At 40.6% G+C, this 25,581-nt stretch overlaps 1 pseudogene; it reads right to left on the bottom strand.

The window, feature by feature from the left end:
• Positions 1 to 2,977: 2,977 nt before the first annotated feature.
• LOC149840738 (cytochrome P450 71A1 pseudogene) lies at positions 2,978 to 5,831 on the bottom strand (annotated as a pseudogene).
• Positions 5,832 to 25,581: the final 19,750 nt, after the last annotated feature.

The following is a 25,581-nucleotide window of genomic DNA, read 5'->3' as shown; positions in this document are numbered from 1 at the left end:
TGCATTCATATGTTGTTTTTATCTTTCAATTCTTGTAGTTTAATTAGTTTTCATTACAGTAGCTGATATTAGTTTAGGATCTAGCATCGTTAATAGTTTACATCAGCTTGACATTGATAACTGCAAAGTAGTAGCATCAGCATCAGCATCAATTCGGTTTTTGCAAAAGCATCAGCATTAGCAGAGGAACTTGATCATCTGATTGAAATCCGGTTTGGGAAAAGAATAGTCGATCATTTGATCAACTATTAATTGATGTATGGCGATTGAATATCCAGATCTGATTGATTGACTATCTGAGTTTAATCAATCAGAGGTCTGGATCAATCGAACTTGCTTCACATTCTGATTGAAATATCTACTATTTTTCAGCGATTATTGTTTTCAAATTTAATTGGATTTGATTTCCGGAATCGATCGAAAGTCTGGATAGATTCCAGTCTGCTTGAATCCCCCTGCTATCTGGCCTGATTTTTAAATTGCAAGTGGAATCGGATGCCTTGGCCAGAAATTCTAATTCTGATCTTCGATCAGCAAATCTGCCATGAATCTCATTTTTAGAAAGCAGAGAGTCAGATTGTTTGCCTCTACTGGAATCAGATTTGCTGAAGTTCTCTGTCTACAGCTGGACTCATGTGCTTCTTCTGGTAGATCGGCCAGATTTCATCGCCAGAATTTCTTGTTGTTGCCAAAAAGTCCTCTTCAGTCGGCCGAATTGGTTTCATTTACTGGCAATCTTTGTGTTCTCTCACCGAAGTTTCCCTATCAGGAAGCCTCTAGCTGAGCCTTCATCATTTGGCGGTTCCTCTACTACTTTTCGACAGCACCCTCTCTTTGAGCCACCGTGAAAGGATCGGGCTTTCTTCTTTTTCACCTGTTTAGCCGTGAAAAGGAATTTTCACTGGCTGTGTTTTTTTTTTTAAGAAAGGGTTCTCACAGTTTATCTTTAAAATCAGTTTTACGGTTGTGTCATTTTTAAAAGTGATTTTCACGGGTGTTTAGTTTTTAAAACTGAATGTTTGATGAATGTTACTTATTTTTAAAAGTTATTCAATGAATGTTTGATGTGTGATCAAATGATGTTTAGTTACATAATTTGATTAGTTGTTAGTAAAATGATGTGTAATTGTTAGCAGATTTGTGCTTTCATTTACTTAGTTAAGTAATCACAGTTACTTAGTGCTTTATGATTAGTTAGTTAAAAAAATTGTTAGCAGTTAGCTTGATATTAGATGTAGTGTTTAGGTTTACTTAATGATTTGCCATTAGGTTTAAGATAGTTAGTCTATTTTCAATTAGTTGTGCATTTAGCAAATTAATGTAGGTTAAAATAGTTAGCATTTAGTTAGCATTACACTAGTGTTTAGCATCTGTGTGATTTAGCATTTTGTAATTAGATTACTTAATTGATTTGAAATAATTAGCATTTAATATAGTTTTAATTGTCATTAGATTTCTTTCTTATAATCTTTCAGTGTTTTTAACATTTAATTAGTATACTTTATTTAGTATAATTTCTATTTCTCTCTTGTGCTGCTCGTGTTCTTTTGATTTGTGCAGAATAGCACGGCATGGAGCGAAAGTGATCAAGTGACACAAAAGCACAAGAGTAGAAGACTTTTTACTTTTATTTTAGAATTTAGGAATTTAATTTTGGGTTTGTAAATAAAGTCTTTTAAGCCCTCTGCGTAGGGTATTCATTCATTGTAATAGCCAAGTAGTTTACTTCTCTTCGTACTTTTCATTTTCGGCAATAAAGGATAGTTTAGTTGTTTGTTTGAATACAAAATATTCTCGTTCCCTGAGTTCGACCCGGTCTCTACCACTAGTGAGAGCCAGTTTTTATTATTTGATGTCTGGTTTTCACATGTTCTTCATTTAAAAATCTTTTCAAAACTACAACAATTTCAAAAAAAGACATCACTATACATGTTCTGTGTATACATGTATTAGGTACATTTCAGTTCTTTCTATATATCTTATTTGATATATTTTAATTTATTTTGCAAAGAATTGAGTTTTCCTATTCTTTCCATAGGTTTCAATTGTGTCTATACAGGTAATAGAGTTTAGATATTTGTTGCACAGTGAGTTTCACTTTTTTTTCTATAGGAAAAACTCATATCTGCCTAAAAGTAGAGTTTTGCTAGTTTGTGATATTTCAGCAGCGGAAGGGTGTTATCATCATCATGACTCTGGATTCAGAGTTTTATTTTTGGTTTCCAAGGTGAATCTTAGTTACACTTTTAAATGTACTTTCGTTAGAAAGGAGTTTCACAAGAAAGGTTTAGGGGAAAACGTGCTTTTCTCATTTCTATCAGAAGGGTAAAATCTAGGGGTGGCAATTTCTGACACGACCCGCCAACCCGCCTCTTAGGCGGGTTCAGGTTGGGCTTAAGCCAACCCGTTTAATAAACGGGTCGACCCGCGTAACCCGTTTATTAAACAGGTCGGGTTCGGGTTGGGGGTATGCCAACCCGCCAACCCGGTTGACCCGTTTAATAAACGGGTTAGGCGGGTGGGTCAACCCGCCAACCCGTCTGTCTGACCCGTCAACCCGCCAACCCGACCCGCCAACCCGTCTGCCCGACCCGTCAACCCGCCAACCCGACCCGCGAACCTGAAAACCCGTTTACCCGACCCAACCCATTTATTAAATGGGTTGGCGGGTCGTGTCGGGTTACCCGTTTATTAAACGGGTCGGGTTCGTGTTTGCCACAGCCGACCCATTTAATAAACGGGTCGGGTTCGGGTTGAGGTATGCTGACACGCCAACCCGACCCGCCAACCCGACCCGATTGCCACCCCTAGTAAAATCACATAAATACTCTCGTATTTGGCGAAAATAGAGCAGGTGGGTATTTGAGAAATATTGTGATATCTTCTGCCTATTCTGGACAATAGCATTATTTTTACGGATAGTACGGTCATTTCCCATATCTTATTCTGCATGCAAGCAGTGAGATGGGAACATGAATCAATTCATTTTGGATGTGGTATATATGTTACGGTGGGCAGTGAGACCCAAAGGCTTATTTTGCACAGTTCTCCCAGGAAAGTCACTCATCTCAATGTCCTCTATGTGAGTGCCACTTTGCAGCTCCCAGTTGAAGCAGTAGAGCAGATTAGCAAGTGCGAGCTCAACAGTGATGAGCCCAAAATGGAGCCCCGGGCATATCCTTCTACCTGACCCAAATGGTATAAACTCAAAGTCCTGGCCCTTGTAGTCAATAGGACTGTCGATGAATCTCTCTGGTCGAAACTCTTCTGGGTTCTCCCATGAATTGGGGTCCCTCCCTATTGCCCATGCATTCACTAGGACTGTGGTTTTGGCTGGGATAACATAGCCACCGATGCTGCACTCGTGAGAAGAAATTCGGGCAAACGTGGGAGCTGCTGGATGCAGCCTTAGTGTCTCCTTTATCACTAACTTAAGATATTCGAGTTGGTGAAGGTCACTCTCTTCTACCTTGTCTTTCATTTTGATTTTAAGCCTCGACTCATCTTGCACTTTCTTCATCACTCTAGGGTTCTTCATTAGCTCGGTCATGGCCCACAACATGGAAGTTGTTGTTGTATCAGTTCCACCAATAAATAGATTCTACCAACATAAAAGAAGCACACAGTATAAAGCTCTTGAAGTTCTAAACAATGCACGGACACTAATAGTCAAAAGTGTCAATGATATCTAAAAAAATGTTGCGGTTTTGTTGTGATAAAAAAAAACATGATATTTTTCAAAATACATCCTATACATTTTGAAAGTATTATGTTTTCATTGTGATATTAACATGATAAAAACACTTTTGCATATTTTTTAATATTATTCATATTTTTATTTTATATTTGTATATGTTCCTCAAAGACACTAGTATTTCAAAATACATCAAGAATTTGTCTCGCCGATATTTTCTGGCATTCATAAGATTTAAAAAAGCAAGGTATGTTTACAAGGGATTGCACCCTGTATCATTTTTTATTGTTAAACATGGTTAAGTTTTTTAGACGGATAACTTTCGAACATGGTAGGATGTTGATTTTTCAGGAAGCTGAAATCTCATTTGCACATCATAATTACATGGTCCAAAACTTGTACCTAGTAAACAAAAATTTATAATGTCTGATATACAGAAAAATTGAAAAAAACATTTTCTACTAATTATGATGTAGTGGCAGCATGACCAAATATGTGTATGTATAAATATGCATAGGTTGATGAGATTTTTAGAAATATCATACAAACTGGCCATTTACAGCATCTTTTTTGCAAATCTGACCCTACAGATGTGTTCAACATGGTCGATTTACTAGTTGACACCTGAATCATGTTTTTTTTTATGAAAGACTATGTTTTTGGAAACAAAACACAATTTTATGATCAGTTAAAGTTTTGCACATTTTAGGCGGTCGATTTTTTAAGCCTTATAAAAACCTGTCTATGTATCGTAATCTGATGATTTACGATCTGATTTTCACTAAGAAAAACATGTAGATTGCATCTCTAAGGTTAATTTCATGAAAAAAAAAACAAAAACCAAAAACCAAAAATAGAAAATAAAAAAAAAAAGATGCATTTGTACCTACAAAAGTTTGTACCAATTATGACCCCCATTATTTTAGTTGTGAACTACTAGACAGTACCATGGTATATTCTCCTGTCTATGGATCTAGCCACCATATGTCCTTGGTTCTAACCATACAAAAGTGTTTAGCTTGGTTCGTTTACTATTTTAATAATCTTAATGATATTCAGTATAATATAAGATTCATTTTCTAAGATGATGAAAATAAATATGGTTTGGCCTCAAACATCATACTGGAGTCGAAATATTAAATTAAACATCCCAACATAACAAAAAAAAAGTAAGTTTTTTTTTGGGATAAAAAAATCTAAGAAGAAAGCGGGTCAACAAACCAACCATGAATAATCCCTTAATTTGATCTGTGGTGAGAGAAATATTTTGAGTTTCATCCTTTTGAGGGTCGAGCAACAAATCAGTGAAATCCTTGTGTTCCGGGCGCCTTTGTGGATCAATATGATCTTGGATCACTTCATCATAGAAAATATCCAATTCATGGAAATTCCTCAGTAGCCTGGTTCGTAGCCCAGTAAGCCAGTCTACCCACTTGATGGATGGGAAGAGATATCCCAAGCTATTCCTCCCAATCAGAGCTAGAGCTCTGTTTATAGCATCATGAAACATGCTCTTCCCATACTCTTCCTCATTATATTTCTTACCAAAGGCAACCCTGCAGATTATGTTATTAGTAAGAGAAAGCAGCAACTCACTCAGATTTACAGGACCAACAGAACGCGAGATGGACTCAACTAGATGGCCAACCTCCTCCTCTCTCACAGGCCTGAATGAGAGAACTTTCTTGGAGCTCAACAGTTCCATGATGGCTATCTTTTTCATATGACGCCATGGTTCACCATAGGGTTGAAAAGTAATGTCTGAGCATCCATATGATAGAACTGAGGAGCCGATGTTTCCTGGCCTATTTGCAAACTCAAGATTATGGGTTTTCAGGATTTCCTTTGCCAGATTTGCCGAAGAAATGACGATTGTCGGGATTTGCCCGAGCTTAAGAAACATGATGGGGCCATGTTTTTGAGAGAGGAGCTGAAGTGAGAGATGAGGAATGGAACCAAACTGGTGCAGGTTGCCAATTATTGGAACCCTCCTTGGCCCTGGTGGAAGCCTCTTTGCTGAGTTTTTTTCATGTTTATTTCTTGTTAAGAGGAGGTAACCAAGAAAGAGGGCAAGAAGTGCTAAAATGGGTTGCATAAATGAGAAGCCAAGCTGGTTTATGGGAATGGAGAGAGCCATGTTGTTGTTGGGAGTGCAATTGATCTATCATCTGAAGGAGCATATGAACTTATATATCTTCCGGGATCACTGATCTCTTAACTCATCTATTACTCCATCACAGACAATTACGTGGCAGCATTTTGAGTGGGACCTACATTCCATACTTGTCCAGGGATTAGGTGCAATGTGATTGCACAAAAAAACATGTGCCACGGCTTCACATACAATATCAATCCCATTCAACAAAGCCCACTGTCTGAATGGGACAGGTGTCATTCACCAAGATAGAGCATCACATTTTTTCATGCAACTTTAACATGTTTGTACATTACATATTTATCCTTTCACTTTAATTGTACCACGCTCACTCACTCTGTCATAAATTTACAGGTTCGGTTGCAATGAGGAACGTGAGAATACTAAGATAAGCAAGTAGGAAAGAAATACCTAGGGATGAAGCACATGAAACGGGAATGGAGGTTAAAATCAAAACCCATGCAGAGATGGAGGGCAGAATTTTGAGATGGTGTGTGTGTGGAGACCTTGTCCCCAGCCCCCGTCCCGGTCCACTGCCATCCTTAGAAATACCATAGTTAGCGAATCCACGTTTAAAACATATCATCTTCAGTAAAACTTTGGAAAAAAAGAAAGAAAGAAATGAAACTCCATTCTTTAGAGTGAAATGTTTCGAACACGAATATTTATAATTAAAAAGTTACTTTTCAAAAGAAAAACTCAGTTGTGGATCCAACTGGATTGGATCTTAGTTGGGATCACAATCCATGAATCTGAATCTCATAGTTCCTATACCCTGACTTTATTTTGAAGGGAAAATCTCATATATATCTGGTTTTTATCCTGTGCTTATAAAATTAAAACCAACTTAAACAGGTAGTTATTGTTTGCCGGCTTTTTTGAAACTCACTTTTTATATGTTTTTTTTTTTTTTTACATTCTTCGTGAATGTGAAACATTTTTTTTTAATGTTTCACGTATTTCTATGAGAAATACCATGCCAAAAAGGGAAGCTTGGTTTTCTCTTTTATTGTAACCCCACTAGCCTTACTAAGAAAAGGAACCAATAATTCAAGCACACGTTATAAAAGGATTCATTCACCTAAAAAGTTTCACGATTCAAGCCGAGAAAGGAAAAAAATCAACCCAGATCATATTATCTAGTTGTGGAAGAAAAATTCACCACAACTTGAAAACCTGGCCATTGTCCCTGTGTTAGAGAGTCCTCAAACGTATCTAATTTTCTTTCCCCATCTCTCCCATCCACATCATGTTATCTAGTTGTGGCAAGAAACATAATAGCAAACTTTTATCTTTGTTAAGGAAGATGCAGATCACGATCAGGATAGTGATCCACATAGCTCAAATGAGAAGAGTCCTATTGAAAATAGGATAGTCAATGAGAAGCAAATCCCAGCAGGGCATGACGTCACTAATGGAAGGACTCCAAATGAGACAACTCCTATTGAAATGTCAAATGTTATGCAACCCTAAAGATGGAGAAAACGTCACCTGTGTTAGGACTCATAATGTGGATGTGATAAAATCCAAGCTGAATTGTATTGGGACTGTGGGTTCCCCAAAAGCATGTAACTCAAAACAATTCTATATAAAGGAACCTCTCGTCTGTGAAAAATGTAGAGAGAGACAGAGAGAAAAAATCATTGGGCCGTGGACAGACTCTTCCTGATCAGTAGAACCACGCAAACTTGTCAAGGATAGTGGTTATCCATCACCGAAGATAGAGTCCCATGGTTTGGACTCTATCCATTCTAGAGAGAGACGAGCTGGACTCCAACCTTCCCAGCTCATCCCAAAGAAATGAAAAGGCAAATGACAACCTCTCGTCCTATCCTATCCGTTGTAACCTCCCTAATGTAGTATTTTCTGTTCTGTTGTGATTGTAAACACTCTGAAACATCCGTCTACGATTCCAGATCTGTAATAAACATTTTTATCATATATGCATATCCTCCCACTCACAGTGAACAAGTGAGTTGTGGTAAGGTTTACACAGTTCGTCTTCGTTTTTAATGGTGTCAGAGCTGCATGCACTTGCGAGCTCCTCAATGGCTTCAAACGTTTCAACAACTCATTAGAATGCTATTGGAAGCCTGGTTTCGATAAAAATTGAACTAAGAAAATTACTTGCTTTAGAGATCTCAACTTGAGTCGGTAATGCTTAGTCAAGACTTACTCAAAATTGTCGATGACTCCTTCCCTCATCCAGCAGAGTTTATCACTTCTACCGAAGCGGAGAAGCAAGATGTTAATCCTGATTTTCTCTTCTGGCGCAGATTTGATCAGCTCTCTTTGAGCAGGATCAAAGCGACAATTTTCAAACCGGTCCTTAGTCAAATTATGAGAACAAAGACAGATCAAGAAGCATGAAATATCTTAGAGAAGGCCTATGGCTCGCAATCCCCATTAAGACTAATGATATTGAAGAAAGATCTATCGTTTATCAAGAGAACATGTATATTCTTGCTTACTTGGACAAAACCAAATTTTTGTCTAACTCTCTTGTTGTTGTCATTCATCCTGTTGAAGATGGTGATCTCGTCTAAATAGCTTTCAATGGTCACCCTATCGAATATGAGAGCTTTGTTACGTTCATAACCACTGGGTCCTTGTGTTACTCCTTCGCAGATCTTTACAATCTCCTTTTCAATATGGAGAAACGAGTACTCATGTTACATCCCAAACACCCCAAAAATCAAGAATCCATGTAGATTGCCTCGAGAGGATGGGGCCATGGTCGTGGAACTTACAGGGGTTGATGGAATCAAGGCAGGAGCCAAGGCAATCAAAATCCATCAAATCAAACTTTAGGATCTCAAGGTTCTCAAAATCAATGGGTCCCGATCACCAGTCAATAATGCAAAAAAATGTGGACACATAGTAAAGAATTGTTGGGATATCCCCAAGGCCTTTCCCGCCATGTCTATGCAACAAAGCTTTGATGATTATTAGTATCCTGACACTGGTGCTATCAATCATTTGACTCTGGACGATCAGCAGTTTGCCAACAAATTTGCATATCAGAGCAACGAGTCTATCATGGTCGAAAATGTTAAGACTATCTATTTCTCACACAAGTGATTTGAATTTATCATCCAATCGTTCTAAATATGCCTTAAAGAATGTTCTTCATGTCCTTGAAATTGCTAAAAATCTATTGTTTGTGGGCCAATTTACTGAAGACAATGATTGTGTTTTTGAATTCACCCCATCTGAATTCCTTATTAAAGATTGGCAAACAGACAAGATTCATCTCAAAGGCCCAAAAACCAGTGCGGGTCTCTACCCAATTAAAGCTAGTGATTCCTAGTTGATGACAGTTTATGCAAGATGGAAAGTGACTTGATTTATGGCTTTAATGGCTCGATCATGCCAATAAGAAAATAGTTTCTTTTTTCAACTCTAGTAATGCTATTTCTTTCAGTAGAGCAAGCAAATAAAAATTTTTGAAAACTGTTTGGTTGAAAAAAGCCCACAAACTTCCTTTTGGGTGGTCTTTATCGTGCAATTCACATCCTTTAGAGCTATTACATGCTGATGTATGGGGTCCAACCCCTATGATTTCTTAAGAAGATTTTCACTTTTATCTTTTAATAGTGAATGATTTCTCCAGATTTTCCTACCTTTTCTCTATGAAAACCAAATTTCAAGTATTTAGCTGATTCAAAAATTTGAAGCATGTACTTGAAAATCAAGTCAGATTTACCATAAAAAAATTTGAATTGGATAATGGAAGTAAATTCATAAGTCTTGAGTTTGAAGACTATCTTCAACACCATGGCATTTTTCATTATACACTCGAGCAGAACAGTCTCTTTGAGCGTAGACATAGGCACATCATTGAGACGGGCTTAAGCATGATAAGTGGTGCCTTATTACACCATGATTTTGGGTGGATGCTTTTCATATAGCAATATATGTTATAAATTAGTTGCCCACTTTGGTGCTTGGTTACAAATCTCCCTATGAGATAATCTTCACACATCAGCCCGACTATCAACATCTGCATGTGTTTGGTTCCCTATGCTACCCGCTAGTCACACCTTATAACTTTTCAAAATTTCAACCCAAAACTAGACCTTGTCTCTTCCTTAGATATGTGTCCTGACATAAGGGATATATTTGTTTTGATCCTCGTACAAACCACACTTACATTTCTTGTCATATTTATTTTTATGAGTCCTTTTCTTCAAAATCTTGTTCACCCAAACCACCCTATTAGCCTGAGTTCTCTCAATTGGGGCTCTTGCCATTAGTCATCCAAGTTCCTCCCTCAGATGGTAGTGGTCCTCAATGCCACGCGACCTCTGATTTTACCATGAACCTGATTGCACCCAGTCTTCATGATGATGGGTCCCCTACCCCTCCTAAACCCGAGCCTGGTTCCCTCGTCAGTCTAACCCTTGCCACTTATGGGTCCTCTCTCCCTCCCAAACTTATGTCTGATTCCCCTGTTAGTCCAATCCTTACTAGTGATAGCCCATCCTCACTTATAGCTTCGCCATTACCTGATCCTGTTGCCCCTTGCTCTTGTCCAGCAGATCATGTTCATCACATGATCACACGGTCCACGAAAGGGTCCCTCAAACCCAAAGCTTATCATACTATCTTGTATTCCATTAGCATGATTTGTTTTAACACCACCCTCCTTGAATTTGAACCCACCTCGTTCAAACAAGCCTCCCAGAATCCTAGATGGAGATTAGCCATGGAAGATGAGTATAGGGTTCTCATGCATAATCACATGTGGCACCTTATACCACCTCAATCTAAGTTCAATATTGTTGGATCCAAATGGGTTTATTGGATCAAATATCACATTGACAACTCTATCGCCACCATCAAAGCCCGGCTTGTGGACAAGGTTTTCACCAGAAGGAAGGTCTTGATTTCTTTTAGACATACAACCCGATCATTAAACCCACAACTATTCGGGTGGTTCTCTCTCTTGTTGTATTGTTCCAGTGGTCTATTCACTAACTTGATTTTAATAATGTCATTTTGAATGGCTTTCTCGATGGAGATGTATACATGAGCCAACCACAAGGTTTTGAGGATGTTAATTTTTCTCATCATGTGTATAAGCTTGATTGTTCTATTTATGGAGTCAAGCAAGCACCTTGTGCCTGGTACCAATGTTTGAGCACCTATTTGGTTTCTCAGGACTTTATCATATCTTAATCTGATGCTTCGTTATTTATTTTTCAATATAGTAGGCTCATTGTCTATTTATTAGTTTATGTTGATGATCTCATCATTACTTGCAATTCCTCCTTGGCCATCCAACAACTCATCAATTGTCTTGACTTTGCATTCTGTATTAAGAATCTCAGATGACTCAGCTACTTTTTAGGGTGATCTACTATACGGTGGGCATTCATCTCTCTCAGTGTTTGTACATGCTCAACCTCCTTCAGGAGCATCCATCGTAGGCGTCAAGCCTATCTCCACCCCCATGGGTTCCAGTTTCAAACTCACTAAGAAAGGGTCTCCACTTATCCCAAATGGCAGGATTTATCGCAACATCATAGGCGGGTTGCAGTATCTCATTATCACTCGCTCTAATGTTGCCTTTGCTGTGAACAAGGTTTGCCAATACATACACCAACCAACCATCGCTCACTGGTCTACCATTAGATGCATTTTGCATTATCTTAAGGAGACGTTACATCATGGCCTCCTATTTAGGCAATTTGCCTCTATCCATCTTAGTGCCTACTCTGATGCTGACTGGGTAGGCTGTTCCGATGATCAAAAGTCCACCATTGGATTTGTGGTCTTTCTTGGGCCTAATGTCATTTCTTGGTCCTCTTTCAAACATAAATTTGTACCAAGGTCCAATACCTAACCGAAATATAAATCTCTTGTGTGTGCTACAACTGACCTTCTGTGGCTCAAATCGTTAATTGGTGAATTCAGATTCTTGCCTCATGAGCCGCCTGTCCTCTGGTGCAATAATATTGGTGCTCTCTACTTTTCTGCCAATCCGGTCTTCCACGTCTAGACCAAACAAGTCAAAATTGATTTTCATTCTATTTATGATCATGTGCGCAGAGGCTATATCCAAGTTCATTTTATCTCCTCCAAAGACCAATTTGCTGACAGACTCACTAAACCTCTTCCACGAGCACAATTTGCATATATTTATGACAAGCTCAACGTGCGGGCCTACACACTGATCCTGATGAGGCATGTCAAGGATAGTGGTGTTAGGAAAACCACGAGCAAGAGACAACCAAAAGGAAAAAAAGAACAAGAACGATCCAACAAAACACAAGAACACAAATTTAAGTGGAAAAACCTCTCCTCAAATCCGAGAGAGAGTAAAAAAGCCACGGCCGCCCAGAGAGAAATCTTATTACTCTTATACAACAGTTACAAGATGGGGAAAGAAAAGCGAGAATATAAACAAGGCAAGGGCGACAACCCTAACCCTAACCAAATCGGGTCTGATCCACTGGAAATCGGGTCCCAAACATAAATCCAAAAAAAAATCTTCTGTGGGGTGAGGGGGGCTGCCCCCCTATAACCCCCCGCCAGGGGCGGCCCCCCCTAGACCCCTGACCGCGCAGTGGGACCCGCGCCAGGGGGAGCCTCCGAACCCCCCTTCCTACAAGGGCAAAAACAATGAATCAGGCTCCATAACTCATCAATCTCCCACTTGGAGACTGATACAAAGAAAAAATTCTCCAATTGTCTTTCTTCCCAAACTCTTATCTAAATCTCTGGAACGACATCCCTCCCTCATGCTCAATGAAGGAGTCCAATTGAGGTAATGCACAGCCTCAGTTTCTCAGTGGTCACACCCTTTGTCAACATATCTGCTGGATTCTCGACACCAAGGATCTTCTCTAATGACAACGTCCCATCATCTATCTTCTCTCGAATGTAATGATACTTTAATTGAATGTGCTTTGTCTTTGAATGAAATATTGGATTCTTTGCAAGGCACAAAGCACTCTGACTGTCACTGAAGAGAACACTTTTGTCATGTTCCTTACCAATCGCCTTCAGAAAATTCTTCAACCACACCATCTCCTTTTCGGCCTCAGAAATAGCAATATATTCAGCTTCTGTGGTTGAGAGGGCAACACATTTCTGAAGTCTTGACATCCAACTGATCGCAGTGTTACCAAATATAAACACATATCCGGAAGTGTTCTTCTGTCCGTCCATGTCTCCACCAAGGTCTGCATCTACAAAACCTTGCAAGCTTGCACTTCTCCCACTGAAATAAAGTGTCATACCTGATGTCCCCTTTAGATATCTCAATATCCACTTCAGAGCTTCCCAATGCTCTGGTCCGGGATCCGCCATATAACGGCTCACAACTCCCACTGCATAAGCAATATCCGGTCTAGTGCACACCATGGCATACATGAGACTGCCAACGATTGAGGCATATGGGACCTTAGCCATTTTCTCTCGTTCCTCGTCTGTCTTTGGTGATTGCTCCTTTAAGAGTTTGAAGTGACCTTCCAGCGGGGTGCTCTTAGGCTTTGCATCTTGAACTCTAAACCTTTCCAACACTTTTCCAATATATTTTTCCTATGATAGGTTTAGAGTTCCCTTCTCTCTATCCCAAGTGATCCGCATACCAAGAATCTGGTTTGTTGGGCCCAAGTCCTTCATCCCAAACTCTTTTGACAATTTCCGCTTAAGTATGTTTATTTCTTGCATGCTAGAACCTGCAACAAGCATGTTATCTACATACAAAAGCAAAATAATGTAAGACTCACCAAAGTTCTTGTAGTAACAACAATGGTCCAACTCGTATCTTCTGAATCCACAGTTACACATAAAAGTGTCAAACCTTTTATACCATTGCCTTGGAGCTTGCTTTAGGCCATATAGGTTTTTTTGCAGTTTACACACCAAGTCTCCTTTACCCTGGCTTTTGAAGCCTTCAGGCTGCACCATATAAATCTCCTCCTCCAAATCTCCATGGAGAAAAGCAGTTTTTACATCCAACTGCTCTAGGTATAAGTTTTCTGCAACCACAATACCAAGAATTGTTCTTATGGTAGTCAACTTCACCACAGGAGAGAATATCTCAGTGTAGTCAATCCCCTCCTTTTGCCAAAATCCCTTGACTATCAATCTTGCCTTGTACCTCTTGTTGCTATCAGACTCATCTTTCACTTTGTACACCCATTTGTTCAGCAATGCTTTCTTCCCCTTCGGTAATTTGGTTAACACCCAAGTCTCATTATTTTGCAATGACTTGATTTCATCTTGCATTGCTAACTCTCACTTAACTGAATCTTTCACCAGAATTGCCTCAGAAAAATGTTTTGGCTCACTAGAGTCAGTCAATATTAAATAATGTAAAGATGGGAAATACCGAGTCAAAGGTTTAGGTACTCTAACATATCTCCTCAACTCAAGTGCAGGAGTGGCTGGCTCTGTATTAGAGTCTACCTCAACTGTCTCAGAATTCTCAACAGGGGTATTTGTTGAGATTTCCTTCAAGTCAATCTCTCTCATCATATCTCTCTGTTTCTCTGTCTCCTCTGATTCTACACTGGACCTGTCTTGATAAAATACATTCTCATTAAATGTTACATCATTAGTTCTTATTACTTTCCGATTTTCTTCATTCCAGAAACGATAATCAAAGTAATTAGAGCCATATCTAATAAAGTAACATTTTCGGGCCTTAACATCTAGCTTATCCCTATTCTCAGAATCAATGTGTACATAAGAAACACAACCAAAAATTCTTAAATGAGATAGATTTACCTTATTCCTCGTTCATTCTTCTTCTGGCAGTTTCATATCCAATGGGACTAAGGGACTCTGGTTGATCAGATAGGCTGCAGTATTGATAGCATCAGCCCAAAATGTCTTGGGCAAACCTGCGTGCAGTCTCATGCTCCTTGCACGCTCATTGAGAGTTTTATTCATCCTCTCAGCAACTCCATTCTGTTGTGGTCGGTTCAGAACAGTCTGACTCATTTTAATTCTGTTTCTCGCACAAAATGCTTTAAACTCTGCACTGTTATACTCCCCTCCATTGTCAGACTGTAGGCCCTTCACTTTCAGCCTGATCTCATTTTCTACCTCTATTTTCCACTTCTTAAAAGTGGCAAAAACATCAGATTTATTCTTCAAAAAGTAAACCCATACCTTTCTGATGGAATTATCAATGAAGGTCACATAATATCGTGAGCCTCCAAGGGAACAAACAAGGGCTGGTCCCCAAACATCAGTATGTACTAACTTTAATTTTTTTGCCCTCGGTTCTCTTTCAATCTTCGAGAAACTGACCCGTTTTTGTTTGCCTAACATGTAATCCTCATATAAACCAGTGTGTATAGACTTCAAGTCTAGCAATAGTCCCTTTGATGCTAACACCTTCATCCCTTTCTCGCTCATGTGCCCGAGTCTACAATGCCACAACTTAGCATCTGCTTTTGAACTCACCGAAGCAACAATATCTCGGTTGTTATCAGTCATGTACAGGGTCCCCAATTTTCTTCCTTGTGCAATAACCAAGATTTCTTTCATAATTTTCCAAAAACCATGTCCAAATACCGTTTTACACCCGGCACTATCCAGCTGACCTATTGAGATCAGATTTTTTTTTAAACCAAGTATATAACGAACATTATGCAATGTTCATTTGGACCCACAAGCAGTCCTAATATGCACATCACCCCTACCCATAATATATAACTGCTCATCATCAGCTAAATAAACCTTACCGAGCTTTTCAGCCACGAAGTTGTGCATAAGCTCTTTGCACAGAGTGGAGTGAAAAGAGGCATCTGAGTTTAGAATCCACGACTCGATCGGACTGTCCACGCTCGAGATTAAAATGTCCTCAACATGTAGTTTCTTCAACTGTTGCATTCACAGACTGAGCGTTGTCCTGGTTCTTCTTCTTCTTAGGGGCTTTGCAATCCTGCTTTAGATGACCCTTCTTATCACAGTTTCAACACATAAGGTCACCACGAGGTCTCGACTTACTCCTTCTCTTTGACCTTGACTTACCACGGTTTGAACTTTGGCCCCGTTGGAAGTTTTTCCCTCTGCCTTCGAAACTCAAGGCAACGCCTAAGGATTCTCCTGACTCCTTTCTCTGAATATCCTCACTGAGAATCATATATCGGATTTCTAAGAGTTTCAACTTCTTCTGTCTATACGAACTGCTCACCGTAGTTACCGTCGCACCCCAACTCTCGGGTAAAGAGGAGAGTAGAATAAGGGCTTTTACCTCATCATCGAAATTGATGCTCACCGAACTTAACTGGCTCGTAATGGTGTTGAACTCATTGATATGATCTGTCACAGAGGCACCCTCAACCATCTTCAGATTGAACAGCCGTCGCATCAAATACACTTTGTTAGAGGCGGATGGCTTCTCATACATGTTTGACAATGCCGCCATCAAATCTGTCGTCGTCTTCTCATTTGCAATGTTAAACGCAACATTGCGAGACAGGGTGAGACGAATCACACATAGGGCTTGTTGATCCAACAATAGCCATTCTTCTTCTCCCATTGTCTCCGGTTTCTTTCTCGATAGAGGCTGATACAGTTTCTTTTGATAAAGCAGATCCTCAATCTGCATCTTCCAGAAACCAAAATCATTGTCGTCGAACTGATTGATCTTTATCTTTCCCTCTTTCATTCTTGCTTCAATGGACCTTGTTTTGATACCAGTTGTTAGGAAAACCATGAGCAAGAAACAACCAAAAGGAAACAAAGAACAAGAACGATCAAACAAAGCACAAGAAAAACACAGATTTACGTGAAAAAACTTCTCCTCAAATCTGAGAGAGTAAAAAACCCACGGCCGCCCAGAGAGAAATCTTATTACTCTTATCCAACAGTTACAAGATGGAGAAAGAAAAGTGAGAATATAAACAAGGCAAGGGCGACAACCCTAACCCTAACCAAATCAGGTCTGATCCACTGGAAACCGGGTCCCAAACATAAGTCCAAAAAAAATTCTTCTGGGGGGTGTTGCCCCCCTATAACCCCCTGCCAGAGGAGCCCCCTCCCTGAACCCCTGCCTGCGCAGTGGGACCCGCACCAGGGGGAACCCCCGGACCCTCCTTCCTGCAAGGGCAAAAACAATGAATCAGGCTCCACAACTCATCAAGTGGTTATCCACCATTGAAGATAGAGTCCCATGGTTTGGACACTATCCATTCTAGAGAGGGACGAGCTGGACTCCAACCGTCCCAACTCATCCTATCCATTGTAACCTCCATAATGTAATCTTTTGTGTTCTGTTGTGATTGTAAACACTCTGAAATATCTGTCTTTGATTCTAGATCTGTAGCCAACGTTTTTATCATATATGCATATCCTCCCATTCACAGTGAACAAGTGAGTTATGGTGAGGTTTCCATTATTCGTCTTCTTCTTTTAAAACCATTGTGTCCTGTGTATTTATTAAACTCATTTAATCATTGTCTTTGAAATAGGTGATCTATGGATAAACAAAAGTAGATACAAGATACCTCGATTTGAATCAACATTGAATTGATGGTAAAATACATCAATCATGGAGAAGTTGTGATCTCATTCAAAAAATGGCAATAGCCAAACCATATCTTTTTTTTAGACAGGTGGAGGAAATCCTGCCTCAATGATTGAGTTCATTAGTGCTAACCCCAAGTTCCTTGCGCACCAAGAAGTACACCCAGCTTTGGCCTCATGGTCAAGGGATGTGCTCCCATGAGTTTTTAACTCGCATCCGATCAACTTGGTGATATTCTTGAGTCACTCTTACCAGATGAGCAAAGCCCTCATGGGGCAACTAATTCTTTCATTAATTTTCTTGCATGTGTTTTCTGGTCCCCTTTTATTATTTCTTTTATCCTTTTCTAAACCCTAATGCACCAACAAGGTTTTTTAGTGGACATTGAACTTCAGTGTATGTCACATTTTTCTGGCTCTTTTTGATAGTGTAGATCTATTTCGTCTAACTGCAATATTCAATGTTTTTGCCATATGAATTACTAGTGGGATTGGGCCTTGGCCATCTAACCTGCAATCCAGGTTCCATTCTTATCACCATCAATCGCTTGCAAAAGCTGACACCCAACATAGGCCCTAAGAGCGAGGGACCTAGCCTTGAAGTTTTATGCCTCTGTAACCATGACCATAAATTTGACTGGCTGAACCAGCACAACCTAGTCTTTGATCTCACATGTGGTATCTTTAAGTAATAAAAAAACAGAAGTAATATGGCCTCCTACCATGCACACACTATTGGATAATCTTGGTTTGACTTGTTTATTACCACCTGGGTCATGGGACCCACTTGGAGTCCCTTTTCTATGGCTCCAAGGAAACCCCAACGTATTGAGGTTACCCTCTTTGTTTTAGAAACTACTTGAGAATCTTTCAAAGTGGTGGTAATTGAAAACCCATATGAGAGTGTGGTTCCAACGTGGGATCCTTTATGAAAGGAAAACCAAAAGAAAAAGAAAGAAAATGAGGAAGAAAAAGAAAAAAATAGGCTTTAGGGTTCTTGTGTGGAAAAAAATCTTGCTAGGGCTTACAACAAGGGAGAAAAAGGAGGTGTATTCATGGGTATCACTTGGAAGGGTTTCAGTTTGTCGAGTAGGTATTAACAACATACTGGTATATTTCTTCTTGTTCTCAATAACGTGAAAGTCGATAAAAGCACTTTGTGATTCAGAGATAAGATGCCCAATGACCCTCTTAATTCTTGATGCCATGATTTTGAATAGAGTGCCCACCAAAGAAATAGATCTGAATCTACCAATATTCTCGGCTTAAGGGTCTTTAGAAATAAGAACTAGAGTTGACTTACGTGTGACCCTTCGGGATTTTCACATGATAGTAAAAATCCACCATCATTTGAAGGAGGTCTTTTTTGACATATTCTCAAGCATGTTTAAAGAACTCAATAAGGAGCCCATCATTAGGAAGAGACCAAATGGTTTTCTTGATCCGATCAAGGGTGAAGACACTAGTGATGCCCCTCATATCTGCCTCATTAAGGGATATAAATGCCATATGAGAAATGTCATACTCCACACCTACCACATAAGAGAATCTTACCTCGAAAAAGTTGGTGGTGCTAGACAAGATATTGAAGCCCTCCTTTCTTATCCTATCAATGAGAAAGGATGTGATGATGTTAACCTTGCGTCTAGTGGATGCACGAACATGAAAGAAGTGAGAGTTTGAATCTTTTGATTTGAGCCAATGAGCCTTCGCCCTTTGCTTCCATCGTATGCATTCACTAGTTCTCCATACCCCAATAAGTTTCCCCAAATTTTGACGTTCCAATTTCATATTAAATGCCTCCACTATATCTGTTACTTCTTCACATTGTTGTAAGGATTTTAACCGAGCTTCCCATTAATCTAATTAAATTTTTGAACTTTGCAATGCATTTTGACTGGCCTCATTCAATAAGCTTGCCTCTCCCATGTCTTAGGTTAGCATTGATTCTTTGGGTAGCCCACCCACCTACCTTAGGAGCCGAATTCCACCACTCACATAAGAGATCTCAGAAACTTGTAAACACCCCAAATTTCCAACTCTCTAAACCACCGAAGCTCAAAGCAGAATCCTTAAGTGACACGTCTCCCCCCTTCGCCCCATGACAACCAAATCGAGGAGTGATCTGATGTAGAGATCAGATCTACCACGACCGTCATGTCATGGAATCTTTGCAGCATGTTTGTAGAGATCAAGAATCTATCAAGCTTTTTCAACAGCATATGCTTGTTAGAGCACGTAAATCACAACCCTTACATTGGAAGGTCCAATAATTGGGTGGCATCCAAAAAAGTAACAAAATGACACATGTTCTTGGTAGACTGTTGTGCCTGGTTGGAGTTCTCCAGACGGGGATGGAATTGAAATCACCACCAATACATCAATCCTTCATCAAGAATGGTGCCCAATTGTCTCTATATTTTTTTGCAATTCAGCCCAAAAAGCCTTTTTTAATGCACTCATGCATGACTCATAGACTTTAGTGAGAAGGAATGGTTCACCACCTCCCCACTTAGAGAAAAGCATAGGAATGAAAAAAAAAACCAAGATGGACCACGGAGCCATCCAAACCTTCTTTCCAAGCCATCAAGATACTCCTGGACAGCCTTATTGCTGGGCGAGCTGCATAGGAACAGCCACTCCATAGCTAATCCATGAATGGCCGGTCTGGACCCGCATTTTTGTTTCTTGAATGCCATCAAGATCCGGTGCCTTCATCTCAACACCCTTACAACCACCCCCATTGGCATCATGGGCTAATCCAATGGCTTTCTAAATCATCATCCTAATCTAATCGTGTCCTTATCTCTTTCCTATCCTAGTTAACAATTTCCACATGTAACAAGATATATGCATGTAAAAAAAGAAAAAGGAGGAAACTGTGCCAACCTACATGTGAACTAGGTCTACTTCTGGAATCAAAGCGGATCTGCCTTATCCAAGTCCACCGTATCGGTTTGTTTTCTGATTGTCAAGGAAAACTTGTCTTTCAAAGTTGTCATTTTCTGTTTAACTATTTTCACAATCTTCCCTACCTTATCTGATTTTCAAAATCGTCCTTAAATTTCAAAATGCTGGGACAAATGCACTCTTACCTCATGTGACATTTAGTCACCTTAGGTTGCGTTTGATACGCGGGACAAATGCCACTCAAGAACAACACATTCCTCACACGGAGTTGTCCCACATTTGATACGCATGGACAACGCATCATGCAGGATGCAGCGTGCCCCACACAGTGTGTTTTCAACACTGCCAGGCGAGACACATGTCCAGGACAAAACTGTGTATACTTTCCTGCATTGAGCGTGTTCTGGACAGCCATTCTTGTGCGCTTAAAAGGTCTGCTTTCAGTGTTTGTGAATACACGAAGCTAAGTCGTGGGGGCCTTGGCTTCTAAGCCTGTGACACAGCGTTTGCCTTGAGATGGAAATGCCCTTTCAAGGATGGTTTTACCATGGTTGGCAAAAAGTGAGATGATTTTGGAAAATGGTGCAAGGGAAAGATGGTTCTGGGTTTGCCTGGACAATTATGAAAAAAAAAAACTCTTTTTTTCTTATCGTTTCCAAAATGTTGATCATTGATCATTACAGAAAACCTTTCTTACACAACAGAACAGACACATGTTTTTTATTTCTTATCCTTTCCAAAATGTTGATCATTTGATTATTACAGCTCTTGAAAACCTTGCTTGCACAACACAATGGACAATAAAACACGTCTTTACTGTCCAAATATTGTACATATATCTATCAGGCTTCATCCACACAACAGAAACACGTTTCCATCAGAGAACATGGCACGCCAAATTTAGTAAATAATTTCCCGATGTTTACCCAAATACATCAAATCAAAAGTGTATTAGCCATTTGTTTCAACAATGGATGCAAGAAAGCCGTTTTTTGGAGAAGGTACTTACCTTGAAAGATGGCCATGTATGCCTTTTCCTGCATGAAAGGGTCTTCCTTAGCCTTGTTCAGTTCCACTCATCCCCTATGTCAACTCCATCGTTTTACCATTCTCTCTCAAAAAAAAAAAGACTCCATCGTTTTACCCATATAAGATCTTACTGATGCAAGTTGTTTCGATCAAATCTGACCCTGTAGATGGATTCAGCATGGACAATTTGATAGGAAGCAACCTTGCTTATGTTTTTTAACAAAAAAAAAAATTATGATTTGTAAATCCAAAATTTTTGGCATTTTTACAGCTGTTGATTTTTTACTCACAAGAAAATCATGCATGCACGTCAAACGATTCAAAATTTGATATTCACTAATTAAACCATATAAACCATATGATGTAATCAACCATAAGTATGAGGTTGTGATATCTCTACCAACTACTTGTATGCAAGAAATAACTAAAAATTGCAGAAACAGAAAACAAAAAATTGAATAAATTAATGAAAAATAACAGAAATAAAGGAAATATGTATTCTCAATCCAACTCAACTATGATTTGACCGTCACCCTTCTCATCTTTGAATGACAGTTTGTCAGTTGTAGGGCACAAAAGCAGACGGAGGGCAGCCAGGTTATGAGGCACACTCAAAGTGTGACATGTGATGTCACCTAATCCTTGCTTTAAAACCAAGGGACAAAAAGTCTGAGGTCCGCCAGGTTCAGAGGCACACTCAAAGTGTGCCATGTGATGGCACCTGACCCTTGCTCTAAAAACAAGCGAAAAAAGCCGTGAGATCTCCCGGCAACTTTTTTTCCCTGGGGTCTCCCTGGCATCAAACGCACTCTAAAATTTCTTCAAAGTGATGCCGAAAAGCAGATGGTCATCACCATGTTCAAGTGCTCCATCTCTGTCAAAGTCCGACCTTGCTTCAACCATAAACTGGCCATAGTATGCCGATTTAGTTGGATAAACCCTGTTCTTTAATATTTTAATATATTTATATATTCTTTGCATTTTTACATAAATATTCTTATACAATTTTATTATTTTAGAAACTGATTTTCTCAAAAACAACTAATTTATCACAAGATTTTCAGCCCAGAGATTTTCTCTAAAACAAGATTTGTGACAATATATATTGATTCCCCCAACTGGGTTTGTTTTTTATGGTTTAGTTATATGGAGAAACTCAAAGCCTAGTAGCAAGAAGATCATAGAACGACTCCCCAGGGGAGAAAAGTCCATGGCTAGGACCCTAACCCCCAGGGCCTATGCTGGGTGTCGCCTTGTGCACGGAAGTGACACCCGCAGGAATCGAACCTTGGCCACACGTCTGATAACCAAGGCCCAACCACACTATGCCAACACCCCCTTGGTGCAACTCCCAACCTAGTTGGGCTTAGGAGGTTAAGTAATGAATCAATGTAGTGAATGGATGATCACCAATGTTGTCCAATTATTCCAAAGTTCTGCCCTAGGTGCACCTTTCAAGTAGAGATGGCAGTGTAGCAGATCAAGTCATGCTGAACATGAGCGTTTTTGCTCATGCTAACACCGTGGTCGTCTGTTTGCATTTTGGATGAATGCCACGTAGTTTTGTTGACTTTTTAGCTTTTCAAAATACAAATAGGACGGCCACGATGTTGGCATGAACAAAAAACGCTCTTGTTCAGCATGACCTGATCTGCTTCCGGATAGCAGTGGACTGGGAGAAAATAGGGCCTGCCCCTCCTCGCCCTGTTTGGACAGGGGATGGAGGTTAAAATCAAAACTTGTGCGGGGATGGAGGCAGGGATGGACTTACGCTTTCCCCCGCCCCACCCCATCCCGTCCCGATCCCCGTCTTTCCCCTCCCAACCCCGTCCCCAATGCTTCTTTAGGGATGGCAATGGACCGAGGGGAAATGGGGCACCGCCCTGCCTTGCCGTGTTTGGATCGAGGATGGAGGACATGAAACGGGGATGAAGATTAAAATCAAAACTCATGCGGGGATAGAGGATAGGATTTTGAGACGGGGCGGGGGTGGAGACCTTGTCCCCCGCCCCGGCCCACTGCCATCCCTACTTTCAAGTGTATGTGAAGGCAATAATCCCCAAAAAATAATGAAGACGGCTACTTTAAATGGTACAACACCCATTTGCACATGAAAGGAGAGGATGGTCTCATATTTTTTCAAATTTCAGAGTCATAAAGTCCTAATTAATTGACATTTGGATCAACTTGGTAGACGTCTGCTTTTAAGGCGTCATCCCTTACAAAGACGTGATGATACTCAAACAAAGCAGATGGACTGAACCCAAGTAAGATGGGACCAAGTACTGACTGTACTGGGCCAACCTCATTGGGATTTCATTGATACTAGTTGTTTTGATCAAATCTTAGTCCATAAATGTGATCTATATCATTCATTTAGTGAAGATAGATATTTAAATTGTGGAAATCTGACTTGTGTGCAGGAATTTTTAGCAATTTAAAAATCAATGGTTGACAAAACACAAAACTTTGTGATTTAAAAAACCATACTTTTTTTGTGGAAAAAACACAATCCAAGAGTCTGTTCTTATTAAATCAGCCATTCTGAATCCATAAGGTCAGATTTGATCAAAACAACTCGCATGGTAAGATTTAAGAAGAGTATAAACGTGGGGGTGACATAGAGGATGAGTGAAACGGAACTGTTACCCAACCGGTTGCTAAGACCAATCTTGTCAAAATTGGTTTCTGAACGGAGTCGTCTTTTTAAAAGATTCAGAGAATCAGCCGATTCAGGCTCTATCTGCCTGAATTGGCCGATGTAATTTTTCAAAATTATAAAATCATTGAAAATCAAAAAGTAACAAATTACAAAAGAAGGGTAGCTGATTCAGCTTGAATCATGCAATTAATTCATCCCAATTCCATCGATTTAGGGTAAAATAGTCCAATTCTTAAGCAAATTGATTTGAGAATGATTTGATTCGAATAGGCCGATTTAGTCTGATTCGATTCCATCTGACAACATTGGCTAAGATTAATTACAGTGAGAAGAGATGTCTGCTACTTCAGGGAGCTATATAACAAAATGAATTATGTAAAGGTCATATTGTTACAGAAACAGTTGATTAACAAAACAAATTCAGGCCCATCGCTCATCCGGTAGGGCCGACTTGGTCCTCTAATCCAGCCTGCACCACCACCATCACTACCTCCCAGCCTGCACCACCACAGTTGCCACCTCCCAACCTGACCATAGTCATCTCCCGAGCCTGCTCCACCACCATCGCCACCGCCCAGCTTGCACCCACCACTGTCATGAGCCTACACCACCATCATCGCCACCTCCCAGCCTGCACCACCACCATCGCTACCTCTCACCGAGCACCACCACAGTCACATTGTAACTGCCCTTACCCACCTCCCAAGCTTGCACTACCATCACCATGTGGGGTTCTTAGTGGGGGCGACTCAGGGCTCGGAGGACCGGTGCACCCTAGGTGAGGGCTTTATTGCCGGCGCTGCACCTTCTCAAATGAGTGGGGCAGCCTCGGCGCTGCAGCTCTGCAGATCGTGATGAGGGAGAGACGACACTTGGCTGCTCCATTGGGCCCTGCCGGTGAGTCGTTGAACGGTTTCACGGCTCTTACAAAAACATTGCTTTCTCTTGTGTCGGTTCTGGGCTCTGAGGCATGGGAGGCGCCTGTACCGCCTGCCCCACCCCTACGAGAGGGTGGTGTATGTTCCCCCGGAACACGGGGCCGCGTGTTCAGGGGTCCGAATGAGTGACACGTGGCACTCATTCGGCTGGTTATGTACGAAGGAAGATCTTGGGTTTTGCAATATTCCTTCCTCCGTACACAACCAGCCGAATGAGTGCCACGTGGCACTCATTCGGACCCCTGAACACGCGGCCCCGTGTTCAGGGGGTAACATACAACCTGCTCGGCACCCCTACCGCATGCAATGCCTTTCTCGTGCCTAGATCTTCCTCCCTACACCTCTGCTCTGCTTCTGTCAGGCGGTGACAACCATGTATCTGTCAGGGAGCCTGACCTAGGCGCTTGGGTCTCTGAGGTATGCCTTGCAGCAGCTCGTCGTTCTCTCGATTGCTCTAGTTCTGGGGTAGCGAGCCTGGTAGGGGAGGAGCCAGTCCCTCAACATCTTGCCTTCCGGTCTCGCGAGTCGGGTCTCCCTCTTACTCGGGTCACTCCCTCAGGCCCGATTCCTACTGAGGGTATCCCTTCAATTCTCACCCAGAGTGGCGCTGAGCCACGAGTGTTGGACGAGGACCCGGTGGGCAGAGCATCCACAATGGTTGTGCATGGCCCCTGCAGTCCAGGCACCACTCCGTTGGGTT

The sequence above is a fragment of the Nuphar pumila genome, chromosome 4 (genome assembly GCF_984573655.1).
Source record: "Nuphar pumila chromosome 4, dmNupPumi1.hap1.1, whole genome shotgun sequence".
Lineage (NCBI taxonomy): Eukaryota > Viridiplantae > Streptophyta > Magnoliopsida > Nymphaeales > Nymphaeaceae > Nuphar > Nuphar pumila.
This window is presented reverse-complemented; position numbering and strand designations above follow the sequence as displayed.